The sequence below is a fragment of the Oenanthe melanoleuca genome, chromosome 1 (assembly GCF_029582105.1).
Source record: "Oenanthe melanoleuca isolate GR-GAL-2019-014 chromosome 1, OMel1.0, whole genome shotgun sequence".
Classification (NCBI taxonomy): Eukaryota; Metazoa; Chordata; class Aves; order Passeriformes; family Muscicapidae; genus Oenanthe; species Oenanthe melanoleuca.
In genome coordinates this window covers 22,622,995-22,637,783 of record NC_079333.1, presented here as the reverse complement: position 1 = coordinate 22,637,783, position 14,789 = coordinate 22,622,995, and the positions used below count along the sequence as shown (strand labels likewise).

The following is a 14,789-nucleotide window of genomic DNA, read 5'->3' as shown; positions in this document are numbered from 1 at the left end:
ACTGGGACCTACATAACTTGTTTTGTCCCTTTGGTTGCTGCAACTGTACTAACCAAAGTGCAGAACAAGTGCTTGGTGATTTTTAGCTGAAATTTGGCTGTTCATCTTGTGTATTTTTTACAGTGTAGTTATTACAGAATGTTAATAAGATATATAGAAATTGTGTCAAAATAGGTTGTCTCCTGTTCTCAGCCTTCTGTGATACTGGGCAACTCATTTTGCTTTTGCACATCAGGTTAGCATTCTGGAGATTTCTCAGTGCTACTAAAATGGGTTTTCCTCCTAAACACCTAATACACTGATGATCTGGTGCACACGAATTTCTTGTGAATGCAAATCGGTTGCTCGTGTTCTTTGCTTGAGATGTAAGGCAGCCTCCTTTCAAACCCAGTGCTACTCCTTCGATCAGTAAAAAGGCAGGGGGACATAGGCAGGAGATGTGGGCAAGGAAGACAAAATCTTTGTACATGGTTGGCTTCAAATGGCAGCCCCTGGGGAAGAGTTTAGAGCTGCTTCAGAAGGACCTAATATTCCTCTGGAGCCTACTGCTATACATGCCCTCAAGAAGTAGTTAGCGGTCAATATTTGCTTTGTATTTCTAAGCAAATGTCCTTGTAGTTTGGTGATTAGCTTCCCCTGGCTGAGAGCCATGAACACAGCAAAGAACTGTCATTGCTCATCACCTTCTAGCTGGTATCCCTGAGGATCCACTACTGGCCCTGGTGACTGTCCCGTTTGCTATCATGTGAAAATCACTGCTTTCACAAGCCCTGGCTTGCCTGTGGCATCCTCAGAGAGCCGCCTCTGCACCTCCCCAGTGCAAGAGAATTCTTCATGGGAGAATCTTGGTAGCTCCAGGCTCCAAGAACTCTGCTCCCTGCAAACTGCTGATGGTGGGTTTTTGCTTTACTGAACAGATAGGATAGAGGAAAAATACACTAAAGAAACCCCTAAGAAGAATGAGAACAATGACAACGCAGAGAAGAAATCCCAGCCAAAACTACCTTCCACTTAGTGGGAGAGAAGAGGGGAAGCCTAAAGCTGCAGCACAAATACTGATTATGTCTGTCAAGGATTTGCTGCTGTTGCTAAGTTACTGGTCTCTTTGGAAAACCCTTGAAGTATGGGGTACATTAGGAGCTCATTAGGGTCCCGGGGACTTATGCTAAATGTACAATATGTCTCCATGGTAAACACACTTCAGAAATAACAACAGAAACTTCCTGCCCAAAGTTTAGGTGCTTTTATTTCTCTGGTCCTTGCTGGTCCTGCATGACTCCATTTGTTCCTTTATGACAGCCGAGTTGTTTGACCGGATGGAGAGGTTACTTGGAATAGATGGAGATGAGCTCCACTGCCCTTTGTAAAGTTTCTGGCTTTTTGTGAAACTTACCCTTCAGGGGAACACAGGGAAGGACAAACATGGATGCATCTCTAATCTGTTCAGAGTGCTGGTTTAAATGATGCTCCAGGGACTTTGTGTCAAGCCTGTGGCATGATAAGTCTGAAACTTAGAGATCTGGGGGTGCAAGCTCCACTGCAGCATGTCAGGGAGGGCACTAAGGCCCATTTAACACTGAGTGTCAGAGGCACAGAGCAGAATCCACAGCCCAGAGCTGGCTGCCTAGGTGTGATGGAGGAACCCCAGCACGCCGACAGATGGTGGGAGGACGGATGAGTTGTCCTCAGGGGGATCTAGGCAGCATGCCTGCATCCAGAGATATCACACGTGATCTCTGCGGGGAGTTAGTAACAAGTCTGGGCTTAACAGAAAATATGTATCTCTGCTGTTTTACATAATATTTAATGAATGATATATTAGTAGCCCCAACAGGATTTTAGTTTTATTTAATGTAATTTATAAATTAAATAGTCCAGACTGGGTGGAGAAAATTAACCAGCAGGCTCACTAGGAACTGTGGGTCTTAGGAACAGACAGCAACTGTATTTACATGGATCAAGTGCTATTTAGCTAACTAGGCAGGAGTTAAGGAGGAATACTCTTCCACTTTCCAGTGTTAGCCATTTTCATAACTCATTGACCTGGCATCTATGTTTGAATTGGCAGCAAACCTCAGCATGTTGGTTTTGAGAAAAGTTTGAGGGGAGGTGGGGAGCGAAAGAGCTCTGTTTGCCTAGAACAGATGCCCAAAAGATCAGGCGCATTAAATGAATATTAAGTTTATCCGGTAGAAGAAGGACAGTGAGTAGAGTAAAACAAAGTGAGCAGCCTCCGTGGAGGCAGTGAGTCAGAATCAACATGCAGCCAGTCCTCAAAGAATAGCACCTCACAATATCTTTAATGAGCATGGGGACAGAGAGTGATTTCCACCACTGCAAAGGAGCAAACTGATGGTTTTTTTGCAAGGGGATTTCCTCTGCAAAACTCAAATGTCTATGAATGAATGCTCTGCTCTGCCCTGCCCTGATCCTGCATAAGCCTGAAGCCCCATACAGTTTTTACTGTGTGTTGTATGAGGAAAAGTTAAAAACCCAAAATGTCATTCATCCACAAGGGTCCATGGAGGATCTGTCTTGGTTGACAACAAGGATAAGAGGGTCTTAAAACTCACTCCTGTCTTACAGCTTGGCAAGTGTTTCCCCCTGTTGTAGTATTACATTTCCCTGAAGTAAAATGTCTTTTCTTTAAAGGTCCTTTCTCTGCAGGGCCTTTGAAGTGGCAGGGGCAGTTTGCACTTGTGTAGTGATTAAAGCAAACAGTGGGGAGTCTTTGTGTCCTGTCCTGCTAAGCAGAAGAGAGCCAGGGGTCATGCCATATGGCACAGACAAACTTCCATTCACACTACTTAGGTGTCAGGTTAGCTCCCACTGTGGGCAGTTGGGTTTTGAAGGTGCTAGTTGGATGGTGCAGAACTTGGGGAGGAGTTAACTCTCAAATATTGTGAGTAGGAATGGCCCAAAGCTTGATTTCAGTCTTTGTTCTGGTTTTCTTCAGAAATAAGAGGCATAGTTTTTTGGTCCAATTTTTTCCCTACATCAAAGGGATAAAGTGAACATTTCTGGGAATATTTTGTGCTCCTAGACCAGGGAAGGACATCACCTAACCCTTCCTGTTTTCACTTTATATAGTTATTCGAAGACTTCGAAGCCCAGAGTAACTATGACCATTCTTGTTAAGTGGAGCAGACACAAACAACACTTACACCACCTTCATACTGAGCTTGCTTAATTCCCTGCAGAGACCAAGAGTGCTCTTCCCCTACCTGCAGAGAAGAGAAGAGGAAAAAAAAAAAAAAAAGAGTAGTATTTCTTCCTGAAAACCCACTCCTTTTCTTGTTATAGTGCAAAGAAAACTTCTCAAGCATGAACTAAGCCAACTCAACGTAGTATCTGCCCAAACCACTTTCACTGAGGGAGAATTGATACACCTCCAGTGAGTTGTGAGTGATCTTAACCCTGAAGCCTAATTACTTGATTTTGATGTCAATACTCTTTACTGCTTCCCTGCTTTTCATGCCAGCAAAAAGCATGAAGGGTCAAGACTTGTCCATAACTGCTGCCTATTGTAGCTTGCAGCAAGCAAATGGATATTGTGGAGGCTTTCTGACATGGAGTAGTTTGGATCTCTGACCTTCAATTTTCGAGCTGTGTTCAACAGCACCTCATTGTTAAATGGCCCAGAATATTTAACTATATTCTACTGAAAGTCTGCCTTTCCCATGGATCCTCAGTGATGCAGGCCTACACTCCATAAGAAAATCTATTTCATGTCAAAGAGACAAGAGCTGCAGAAAATAACTGGAATATAATGCTTCTATAAATAACACATGGAATTCAGTAGTAGTTGCAGTATTAATTATATGAATAACGAGGTTATAATATTCAACTGGCATCCTTAAAAGTGCCCCTAAATCTGCTGCAGCACTTCCCATGTGCTGCAGTGAAGGTTGCTTTTAAATTGGAGCCCTTCACAGAGTTTCAGTCTCATTTGCTACACAGAACACAAGGCTTTGGCTCCCCTGCTTTACTTATGGGTTTGGGGAGACTAATTAGGTGGTGTTTGAAAAACCCTTGGAAGATAAGTATTCACCTTGATAGGGGGTGATAAAGGGGCCTGAAATAGCTGTGGAGGAGAACACAGCTTCCCTGCCTACTGATGTGATTTCATCAGCATCATCACAAGGTGTCTGTTCAGCTACATTCCCTTAAAAAGCTGCAACCCCAATTGTGATGTGCCTTAAGAGCCAGGATAGCTTTCTTTTCATGTTTATGTATGCTCCCGTCATTGGCAGTGACAGCAGCAGCCTTGAGCGCTTTGGCTGTAGCGGGGCTGTAAGAGCGGCTGGCTCTGCGAGCACCGAGCTCCGCGGGGATTGCAGCGGGCAGCCCCGGGCGAGCGCAGCCCTGGCTGGCGAGTGGCTGCTGCCACCTAGCAGCCGTGCCGGGCTCCTGCCGCCCCGGGACAGCCGCCTCCCCTGCCAGCTCCTGCCTGGAAGAGAGCTTGTTGGCTATTAATTAGTTTCACAGGTGAAAGGCTTTTCTTTTTCCGTTTACATCATCATCACGGCATGTCGGGCTAAAACACTTTGAGTGGTCCTTGCTGAAAACAGCAGTGCAGAGCTAGGAAGCTGTGTGTGCATCTGTGAGTCCTGGCATCTGCGTGTGTTTCTGTGGACGTGTGCTTGTGTGTGCGTTTGTGTGCACCTGACCTTTTCGGGAATGAGAGGAACTTCGCAGGGGCTGATCCCTGTAACTGCCAAGTCTGATAGGCCAGAGTTCAGAAGAGGGAGTGAGAGATGACTTCTGGATTTGCAGAGGTAACACAGGATCAGAGAAAATTCTGAGGAGAAATAGCTGTGCTACTAGTTTGACCTTTATAAGAGTAAATGCAGTCTCTGAAGATCAGGCTATCTGATGCAGAGTGGACACTTGACCTTCGAGCCAGGGACTGAGAGACATTGGTGGTGCAGGTGGAAAACATTTAACTGTGTTTTTCAGAAAACTGAATGATTTCTAAAAGGGTCCAGTCCCTGTTGTACTAGACATGTCTCAAAAATATGGTGTCTCCTGTTAAATGCTATGGCCAGTGTTAAAAGAGACAAGAGTTAAAGGGCTCCAAGCTGTTCACAAAAGTATTTAAAGTGACTTGAAGGGAGTAGAATTAGAAAGTGAAATTGGGGAGTTACCAGTTCATCTGAAAGGCAGAGCCTATCCCATTAAAATTTGCATGTGTGCTGACATATGTCTAGGATGGCATGAGCAGTGCATCACCCCAAGTTGTCTTTCTTCCTAGTCTGATGGTCTTAAATGTCATTTTAATTCTGAAATGGTTTATTCTGTAGAAGGAGAGAGGGCCTGAGGAGATTCATGTCCTGTCTGCCTCTTGCAGTCTTCCTCAATGTGAAGCACTCACCCCATGCTGCCCAAATTCCAAGTGGTGGAACAGCAATGCCACACACTTCTGAGCAGGTGCTTCTACCAATGCACTTTCTCAGCATCACTGGCACACTGTTCACACCAATATATCATACATTTTCACCTCTGCCATCAATGACATTTTGCTTTGCTTTTCGCTGTGGCTCTGAGTAGGAGGTAGAGTGAATAAACAGTGGTTTATATCCTTCCCACTGGACCTTCCCCTTCTGCTTGTGTTTGCTTGCTGGTCCATCTGTGCCCTATGGATGTAAGCCTCTGATTCTGTTCTGTCTGCCCTTGTGGATGATCATGCAGTCATCCACCTGCACCCTCTGTGTCTGTAACAACTCCTTCTGCTTCCTTAACTGCAACCTTCCCCTCTGCTTCTCACTCTTGTGCCACAAATTCGTAATCCTGGTCTTTGCCTCATCTCCTGACACCTACAGCCCCTGCATACCTTCTGCTCTTACCTCACCACATCTGTCACTTCTCACATTTTCTCTCCTGTCTGAGTCAGTAGGACAGAGAGACACTCCTGCCTAACCTGCTATGCAGCAGGGTACCAGGGGAAGAGTGCTGCAGCTGTCAACAGTGAGACACGGAAAGGGAAAACCTCAGCAACAGCAGGAAAAAGGAAATGCTATTCTGTGCTATTGCTCCATCCTGATTGCTCTCCTCCCTTTGCTGCATCACACAGGGTGGGTGGGCAAACTGTGCAGCTGCAAAGGTTACAGGCTCCTACAATAAGATTTTGCTTTCACACCAAGAGCCTGTGCAAGATTTTGGGATTTTGGTTGCACTTGTACTGATGCTGACCAGCTGAATGACAACCATGAAGTCTGTAGGTGGTGATCACAAAGTTATAATAGAAAAATCTCTTAGTCCACAAGGTACCTTGATTTGAGGTCTAACTGCTAGGCTGTACCTTTGTATGCCCACAAATTGCTCAAGCAATAACATGTTTACACTTGAATTTCAATTTCTTGGAGTGCATATCAGTTTGGGGAGTGGAATTCTCCCAGGAAATGAGGGCAGAATGGTAAAAGAAATTGCTTGTCTGTATCAAACTAATGGCCCATCCAGTCCAGTATTCTGTCCTAACCACTGCCAGTGCTGGATGCTTTAGATAGGCTTCTAACAACCCCCTGGTGTAGCCCATTTTACAATGCTAAATAATAGGGAGACATTGCTTTCTGACCCCAACTTGCCATCATTTTATACCCTGCAGTGGGAAGGTAATAACCCATATGGTTTTTATTTTAGCAAGCTTAGCTGCAGATGCTATTCTTGTAAGGTCTAATCCTTTTCTGAATCTTGCTAATCTGTTTTCCTCTATAATATCCTCTGGCAACAAGTTTCACAGGTTAATTATACATTGATTGCACAGTCTTTCCAATCATAGACATAGTTCTGTTGTACCTCATCTTATCCATGCGTTTTTAAGTCTCTTTCAGCAACCAGAAGTGCCTGCAAATTTATTTTTGCAGGAAAATAATGAAACAAACTTACTTTATACTGAATTCTGCATGCATAGGCCTGGAGTTATTGATATTATCTCATTTTCCTTTGAATTCAGAGCATGTTTCTCTTCAAGTAATCTATCCAGTAGAGCTATAAAGAACCTTTCCCTGAGGTTCTGCCCTTCAGCTTATGCCTCTAAAGCTCCTGCTCCCAAACTGTCCATTCTCAAGTCTGTGGTATGCCATCTAGACAACCTACAGCCAACTCATGCCCTTTTGTGCCTGTGTCCCTGATGTCTTGCTTTCTGATCTTCAAAACTCACTTTTGACGAGACCTAGACAAATTAGAGAGACGGGCAACCACCAACCATGTGAATTTCAACAAGGGAAAGTGCCAGGTTCTGCACCTGAAGTGGGGCAACCCTGGTTCTTTGTACAGACTGGGAATGAGAGGCTGAAGAGAAGCCCTGTGGAAAGGGACCTGGGGGTCCTGGTGGATGGGAAGTTGAACCTGAGCCAGCAGTGTCCTGGAGCCAGGAGGGGCAACCCTGTCCTGGGGGAGCATCAGGCACAGCATCACAGCCAGGCAAGGGAGGGATTGTCCTGCTCTGCTCTGAGCTGGGGTGGCCTCACCTCCAGTGCTGGGGGCAGTCCTGCAATATAAGAAAGAGATTAGGCTATTATAAAGAGTCCAGAAGAGGGCCACAAGGATGGTGAAGGTTCTGGAGGGGAAGCCTTGTGAGGAGTGGCTGAGGTCACTTTGTCTGTTCAGCCTGGACAAGAGGAGACTGAGGGGAGACCTCACTGCAGTCACAATTTCCTCTATAGTGGGAGGAGGAGCAGAGACAGGTAATGATCTCTTCACTCTCATGACCAGTGACAGGACTCAAGGACATGGCATGAAGCTGAGTGAGGGGAGGTTTAAGTTGGATATCAGGAAAAGGTTTTTCATCCAGAGGGTGGTTGGGCACTGGAAGAGGCTCCCCAGGAAAGGGGTCACAGTACCAAGCCTGACAGAGTTCAAGAAGTATTTGGACAGCATTTTCAGGCACAGGGTGTGACTCTTGAGATGTCTTGTTCAGGGCCAAGAAATGGACTTCAGTGATCCTGATAGGTCTCTTCCAACTCAGTACATTCTATAATTCTATGATACTAGGACCTTTTGCACCCTCAGGGGACAAACAGCTGCCACCAGCCAGCCCACATTCCCTTATGGTACCATTGTCCTTCAAAGAAAGCTGGTGACTGCTCCAAAGAGAACGAGTAATGTCAATAACACACTGTCCAGGGAGGCAGGAAGTATTCTCTGAAGTATGCATGTCTTCTCAGTGCCCAGATACAATGCTTTTTTTTCTAGATGCTCTCGATTTCCTGCCTGCACTCTGTCCCTAAAACTCCCTTGATTTCCTGTCTGATGTGTCATATTTGCTGTATGTGCTGCAGAACTGTGCATGTGCATGAGTGCTGCACTGTTGGTATTTGTACTCTTCCTCTGTTCATGTTGCCCAGATGAACATATATCAGAAGCTGAAGCACTTTTAATCTCCCATATTAATATCAGCGAGCGCAGCACGACTAGCCAATATGGTGTGGTCTTGCACCCAACCCATCCAAAAAGGCACTGGATTCTCAGTCTGCTTTTTCCAGGCTGTATGCCTCAGAACTGCAGTTTTTCTAATGTAAATGGTGGTTGCCACGATTCTCTCTTTCTTACGTGCTGATTTTGGCACTGGGAGCTTTCTGCAGTTAGCCATTCCATGTCATCATGTTACTCCTGATCCAGTGGGAGCATAAGCAAGCTGTGTATCTAAGTACATAGTCTATTCAATTCCCAAGCATATCCAGTGTCTGCAGTAGATGACAGGCTGCTACTGCATCTTGCTACCTCACTCTTGCCTGTTCCCAGCAGTGCTTGTGGTTGTGTGGGGATCAGCTGAGTGCATGTCCACTTCCGAGCTCTTTACATACTGATTGCACTTGTCAGGCCAGGTAATTGTTTAAAATCTCAGCATAACAGAATAGGAAAGTGAGGCAGAGGGAAGTATAATCACTTGCCCGAGGTCATCTTGTTTCTCAGCCTAACATCCAGCTCTTCTCTTCTTGTCACTTATCTCAACCACAAGGCCAGCTTTCTTCCTGACATGCAATTGAAATGCTGTTGTGACTCCCACACTTCTCTTAAATGGCTGCTCTATAAATAAAGTTTCAATTGAAAATGGCGCATTAGAAAACTGCTACTAAATAGTCATATATATACACACATTTTTTTTATTATGAGCTGGTAATTCATCAAAGAGAAGCCCCTCCTAAATGTCAGTTACCTTACCCATTACCAGCCTCTCTTCATGGTCTAGAAAGGAATAGCACACACCTAACAAGAGTCAAATTAAATACACTGGCAACAAAGAAGGTGCAGAGAGCAACCCTTGAGCTCTTGTAGCCTTCTTTAATACAGGGTGGAGAGGTAATTTTTCCATACCTAACAAAGATATCTCTCCTGTAACACATGGTAGCAGACACATGAGGAAGTGCCTGCAGCAAGAAATTTCAATGTCTGTGTGTAAGCAGGAAAAAGTAGGACTGAGTGGGGGTAGGTTCACTATTTTAAGTTGCATTTTGAAGTGTCTGTTGAAGTCCTTTCCTTCAGATTTCTTCCTAAAATATTGATATCTTTTCTACGAGAAATTTTCCTTCCTTTCTATTCTTCAGGTTAATAAAGCCTAACTAGAGTTATAAAACTGATTCAAAGTTTGAAAATAAATATAGCATTGCTTTGAGAGATACAAAGTGAGTTGAAAGCAGGAAGAGTAGCAGCAATAAAGTTTGAGCTAATCCTTCCAACTTCCATTTTTTCTCTGCCTCTTTCACGGTTGAATGGACACCAGCCTCATCTCTCCATCTCCAGCACTGTCACCCTGTTATGTGATGGCTTTAGAGTGTACTGGAGTCATGCAAGTGAAGTGCTTGTCATCCTGGGATGGGAGGGGCAGAAACTGCTTTTCTAAGATTGTTGACAGAGACACCAAGGCATTCACACTTCTCTTTTCCCTCTGGTAATGAACTCCTGCAGAGAATGTACCAAGTGTAATGCCTTTCTTCAATCCATCTGTGCAGGGAGGGTTTTATGGAGCCCTCCCTGCGTCTGGGAAACAGGGAATTTAAAAGCTTCTTCCCAGAAGTCTAACCCCTCAGAAATAACACTGGCATTGCAAAAGAAGGTGGCCACCTGGTTCTCTGGCTGCCTGCTGTCAGGCAGAAAGGCCTAATGAACCTCTCAGGGGGAACATCCGCAGAGGGAGGATGATGAGTCTAATAGGCGCTTTGGTCCCTGGGGTTGGGAGGCATAAACAGCAGTAGGGATGGTGCTTGGGAGGAGGAGAGATGAAAGGCTGATGAGCCTTCTCACCATCCTCCCTCCCAACATTAAGCTTCTCACATATGGTGGCTGATGGTGGATCAAAGTGGAGACGCAAAGTATAGTGAGACTCGTGCCTTCACTTTGGAACCGAACTACTTTTCTTTTCTTTTCTGCTTGCCCTCTCATTCCAGGTGTTGCCCATGCTGTTGGCTCTGATCTGCTGCTCAGCAAGTGTGTCATCAGCATTTGAGAGTGAGAAAGCTATCTAAAGAACCAGGGATTGTACATGTTCTGTGTAGTTTGAGGCAAAGGCTGCCCCTCTCACATGATTTTGGCTAAGGCCATGCTTGTAAACCAGCAAGAGCAAAGGGACCCAGCATAGCACCCAGCAGAGGTTTGGCATATCCTTGTCACACCTGGACTTGGGTTAGTTACACCTCTAGCCATGACTCAGTTGTGGATTGATACTTTCTCCAAACCTCAATCTGCCAGTTCAGAATTACAGAGGAAGATTAAGGTCTGTAGATAATGTCACATTTAATCAGGCTCTTTCCTTCTGTCACTGTCTGTAGAAGATCCGTAGAAGAGCTGTATTCAATGGAAATACCTCATTTCATGATTACTAGAGGTCTGCCATTTTCTGGCAAGATTATTTGCTATGTTCTAACCTGGTACTGCTAAACTACTGTATTTTGAGACTTAGAGAGGAAACTATTGCTTGCTTTATGTTTTGTCACATTCTGTAAAATGGTGTGATGGTGGTTTATAATCTGTAATGAGTGTGATCAGTCCTTTTTATACCAACACAGTGATACCAAGAGTGCTTGAATAACATGATGATGGATATTGCACAGGCAACTAGAGAACAGCGTAAATACTGTGATCCATGTAAATATCCTAACTTCAAAACATGGTTGTCTAATGTGCAGAATCTGCCACTATCAGGCTGAAAATTGCTTCAAGGATTTCAGAAATTAGGTCATAACAGGGGGGAAAAAATCTATTTCTTGGTATAATTGTATTGCCATATGGAATTTGTGAGATACATTGCTTTTTTGCTAGTGGGAAGGATTGGTGGACAAAGTTTGCAATAGAGTTTCAGCCCCAAAAGCAACTGAAATGCTAGGAAAGCTAAATCTGGGCAGAAGGCCTTCAGGATCTTTTGAGTAGTCTTCTTCTGTCAAAAATACTTTTAGGTTTCTGCTTAGTTTCCTGGGAAAGAGGGAGTTCCTCTTCCTCTAAATCTCTCTTTGAACAGTCTCACTCTTGCCCTAGAAGCACCTGCAGAAAAGTTCTAATCTAAGGGCAGATGGGAAATAGTGCTTTGCAGCTGATTTTCTGTCACCTTACCAAACTCCTGTGCCCCTCCTTGTCCTGCATTCTCCTCTGTGATGGAAGACTTTTGCTGGGGAATTTTTTAGGGGTCTGTCTTTAAAAAAATTAAATTCGTGATGTAAAGGAAAAGCAATACTTGCGTACTTTTAGTATTTTCAGTGGTCTCACTGTTCGTCCCACTCTTCTGTAAGATGAAAATAATCAAATCAGTATAAAACTCAGCTTTGTAGGCAGAATTTCTCCCTTTACAAAGTGCCAAAGTCTCTTGTTTGTTAACAAGGCTCCTTCATGCCTCCCATTAATCCCAAGGTTGAAGAGAGTATGCTGCAAACAGCTTTCTTCCCCCAGAACAATTAGGAAAGCAATATGAAACACCCTTTATCTTTAAGGAGCCAGATCTTCAGCTTCCATTACCCATTCCCAAGCTAGGGGTTTTTTGAACTTTTCAGCTGAACTTGAAGTTGCTGCAGTCTAAGAAATCGTCTTGAGACTAACAGACCTTACGGGTTTGGGATGCTTTAAGAGAAGACACGATCTGTTCTGCAAACAGCTGATCCCTTCTCTGTTTTTCGGCTCATTTTGTTTGGAAAGTGAACTCTCTGCTCATCAAAGAGATCATTGCAATACTGCTTTCCAGGCATTTGTCTCCCACCCACATTATAGATTATACTAAAATTACCAACGTTGTAAAAAAAATTTAAGCTCTGGCTGTGCATCATAAGACTTCCTGCATTAGAGCACAACATTTCTATCCAGTGGTCAGTCGATGCACAACCAAGTTGCGGCATCCAAACCTCCATAAACTTTCAAGAGGCCTTAGTCTTTGTTTGATCCATAACAAACAATTTCAGCAAGACCAGGCATCTCTTTAGCCCCTGCTCAAAATATTCCTTATGCCAAATTATTTGAAAGTGATTCAAACTGTTCAGATTGTTACAGATGTAGAATTGGAGTAAATGAGTTTTTAAGAGAACAAGTGCAAAGAGCATTAAAGTTTGCGTCACTCTCTTATGTCACTGCTGTTCAAATATTATTACAGATGTGTCCCAGGGTTCTCCCCAAGGGGTATGTTAAGCTTTGGTGTAAGGATGTACTGTCAGCTAGGTAGGTCTTCAGAACTGCTTGGCTCTGCTGAATAGTTTATTAACAGTTTACTTTAATTCAGATTTGAGAGTAGGAAAATTTTCAACAACTCAGAAACTCTACAAAAGTAAATAGTAATTCTGCAGCAGTATGTGTTGCATGTGTGTGCAGATAATATGAAGGAAAGTTGCTTTTATAGCCCTTTTTCTTTGTTATTATTTTCACTCTGTAATTTCATCCTTCTACCTAAATAGTCCCCACCTCTTTCTCTATGGGTTACATGAATTCAATACTGACATATTTAAAAAGGTGGTTTATTATATTTATTCATATTTGATTGTTATAGCTTGAGGTATAGCTGTATCTTTTGTTCTAAAGAAGTATTCTAAAAGAAGTTTTAAAGAAGTATTTGTTAGCAGTTAAAAGCTGTCAAGTATCCTAGATCACATAATGTGAACTTCTGTTTATTTACCTGATAAAAAGGTGATCTGCAGACTCAGACATATAGAGGCTGTTCTGTAGAGTGGAAAGATACATTAGATAAGGATTCTAAGTGCTAGAGTGAAGAAGAACTTGGCTTACAAGACAGAGTTGATTGAAACAATTAATTGAAGAGATCAGTGTCAGTCTCTTCTCTCAAGTAACAACTGGTACTTCAAGAGGAAATGACCCCAAATTGCACCAGATGAGTTTCAGATTGGATGTTGGAAAGAGTTCTGTCACCAGAATGGTGTTCAAGCCCTGGAACAGACTGCCCAGGGAAGGGGGGTGAGCCTCTATCCCTGGAGGTATTTTAAAGATGTGTAGATGTGGCATTCAGGGACATGATTTAGTGGTGGGTTTGGCAGTGCTGGCTTAGCAGTTGGACTCAATGATTTTAGGAGGTCTTTTTCAATCTAAACAGTTCTGGGATTCTATGTCCAGTTAGACCAAATAAAAACATTTGGTCAGATTCTCAGAATTTGAGAGAACTGAGATTTAGGATTTCAGTCCCTATCTGATTATAAGAGCTGACTGAAAGGCAGGAACCAGCTTAAAAAGATTGTATGTCCCCAAATGTCCTTGCCTTGCAGTAGTAATCATGCTCTGTTCATTTGAACTGTCCTATAGCAAAGAGAACTAGAGAGGGATATTGGCTGATTGGTTTTCTGCTGCCATAAACTGCACCTTCTTGAGGCAAAAGACAGCAGACTTTTTTGCTGCCCGTCCTCTTAAGATTTTCATGTTATACCTGTGTGGCGTGATATTTCTGGGTGAATGTACCATCATGTGCTAGCCAAGAAGGGCATGTAATATGTTTCCATACTGAGGATCAGTTCTGTCAAGTCTCTGTTCTGAACTTAAGACCAAATGTCTGCATTAATAAAGACCTTGTAAAAGCTTGAGTCACTGTCTTGAGACAGGTGATTTAATCTTGACTAGCATTTGGCTGTAGTGTTGAGGAAACATATGATGAGAAAACATGAGGCATATTTATATTGTGAAGGCTAAGTGTATGTTGCAGAATACTGTCTAGATTTTCATAGCTTTTGGAATCCGTGGGCTGGGAAGTTTGTGTGTACTATTAAGGAAGTTGTAGGAGCACAGACTCACTCAAACTGACAACTGTTGGTCCGAGTAACTTGCTGCAGTGAAAATTGAAAAGCTTGTGCTGAACAAGAGAAGCACTGGTACTGCAAATGTCACTGAGTGATTACAAGGCAGACCAGGACTCAGGCAACTTGAGCTGTAGTCACAGCTCTGCCATAGACTATCTGGGTGATCTCCAGCAAGTTATGTCTGTACTAGTAAATCAATTGTACCTCGCAGCATTTTCAGGCAGTAAAGCTACCTGGCATGGAATCATATCTGTGGTAGTAAAGCACTACTATTCCCAAAATAGTGTTGCTTCATGCAGCTTTCTACTTATGAATGACCCCTTGATCACCCACGGCTTGGAACTGAAATACAAATTTTAACATGCCAAGCCTTATGCCAGCAAACTTTCATGCAGTTTATTAACATTACTGCATCTGTGCACATTCAAATTTACTAGAACAGCACAGCCTTAGTTGCTGTATCCATGTCTCAACTGGCAGTCTGGGAGAACATTCAAGGTTCTACTGGGGCAACAAGGAGAACATGACTACCTCCTCTCTCCTTTTACAGTCCTTTGTTTTGATGGGAGGGATCCTTAG

At 43.5% G+C, this 14,789-nt stretch overlaps 1 protein-coding gene across 2 annotated transcripts in view; it reads left to right on the top strand.

The window, feature by feature from the left end:
• The window catches only part of LSAMP (limbic system associated membrane protein), a 979,688-nt gene that overhangs the window by 517,293 nt on the left and 447,606 nt on the right, over positions 1 to 14,789 (top strand). The gene's annotated exons all lie outside the window — the stretch shown is intronic.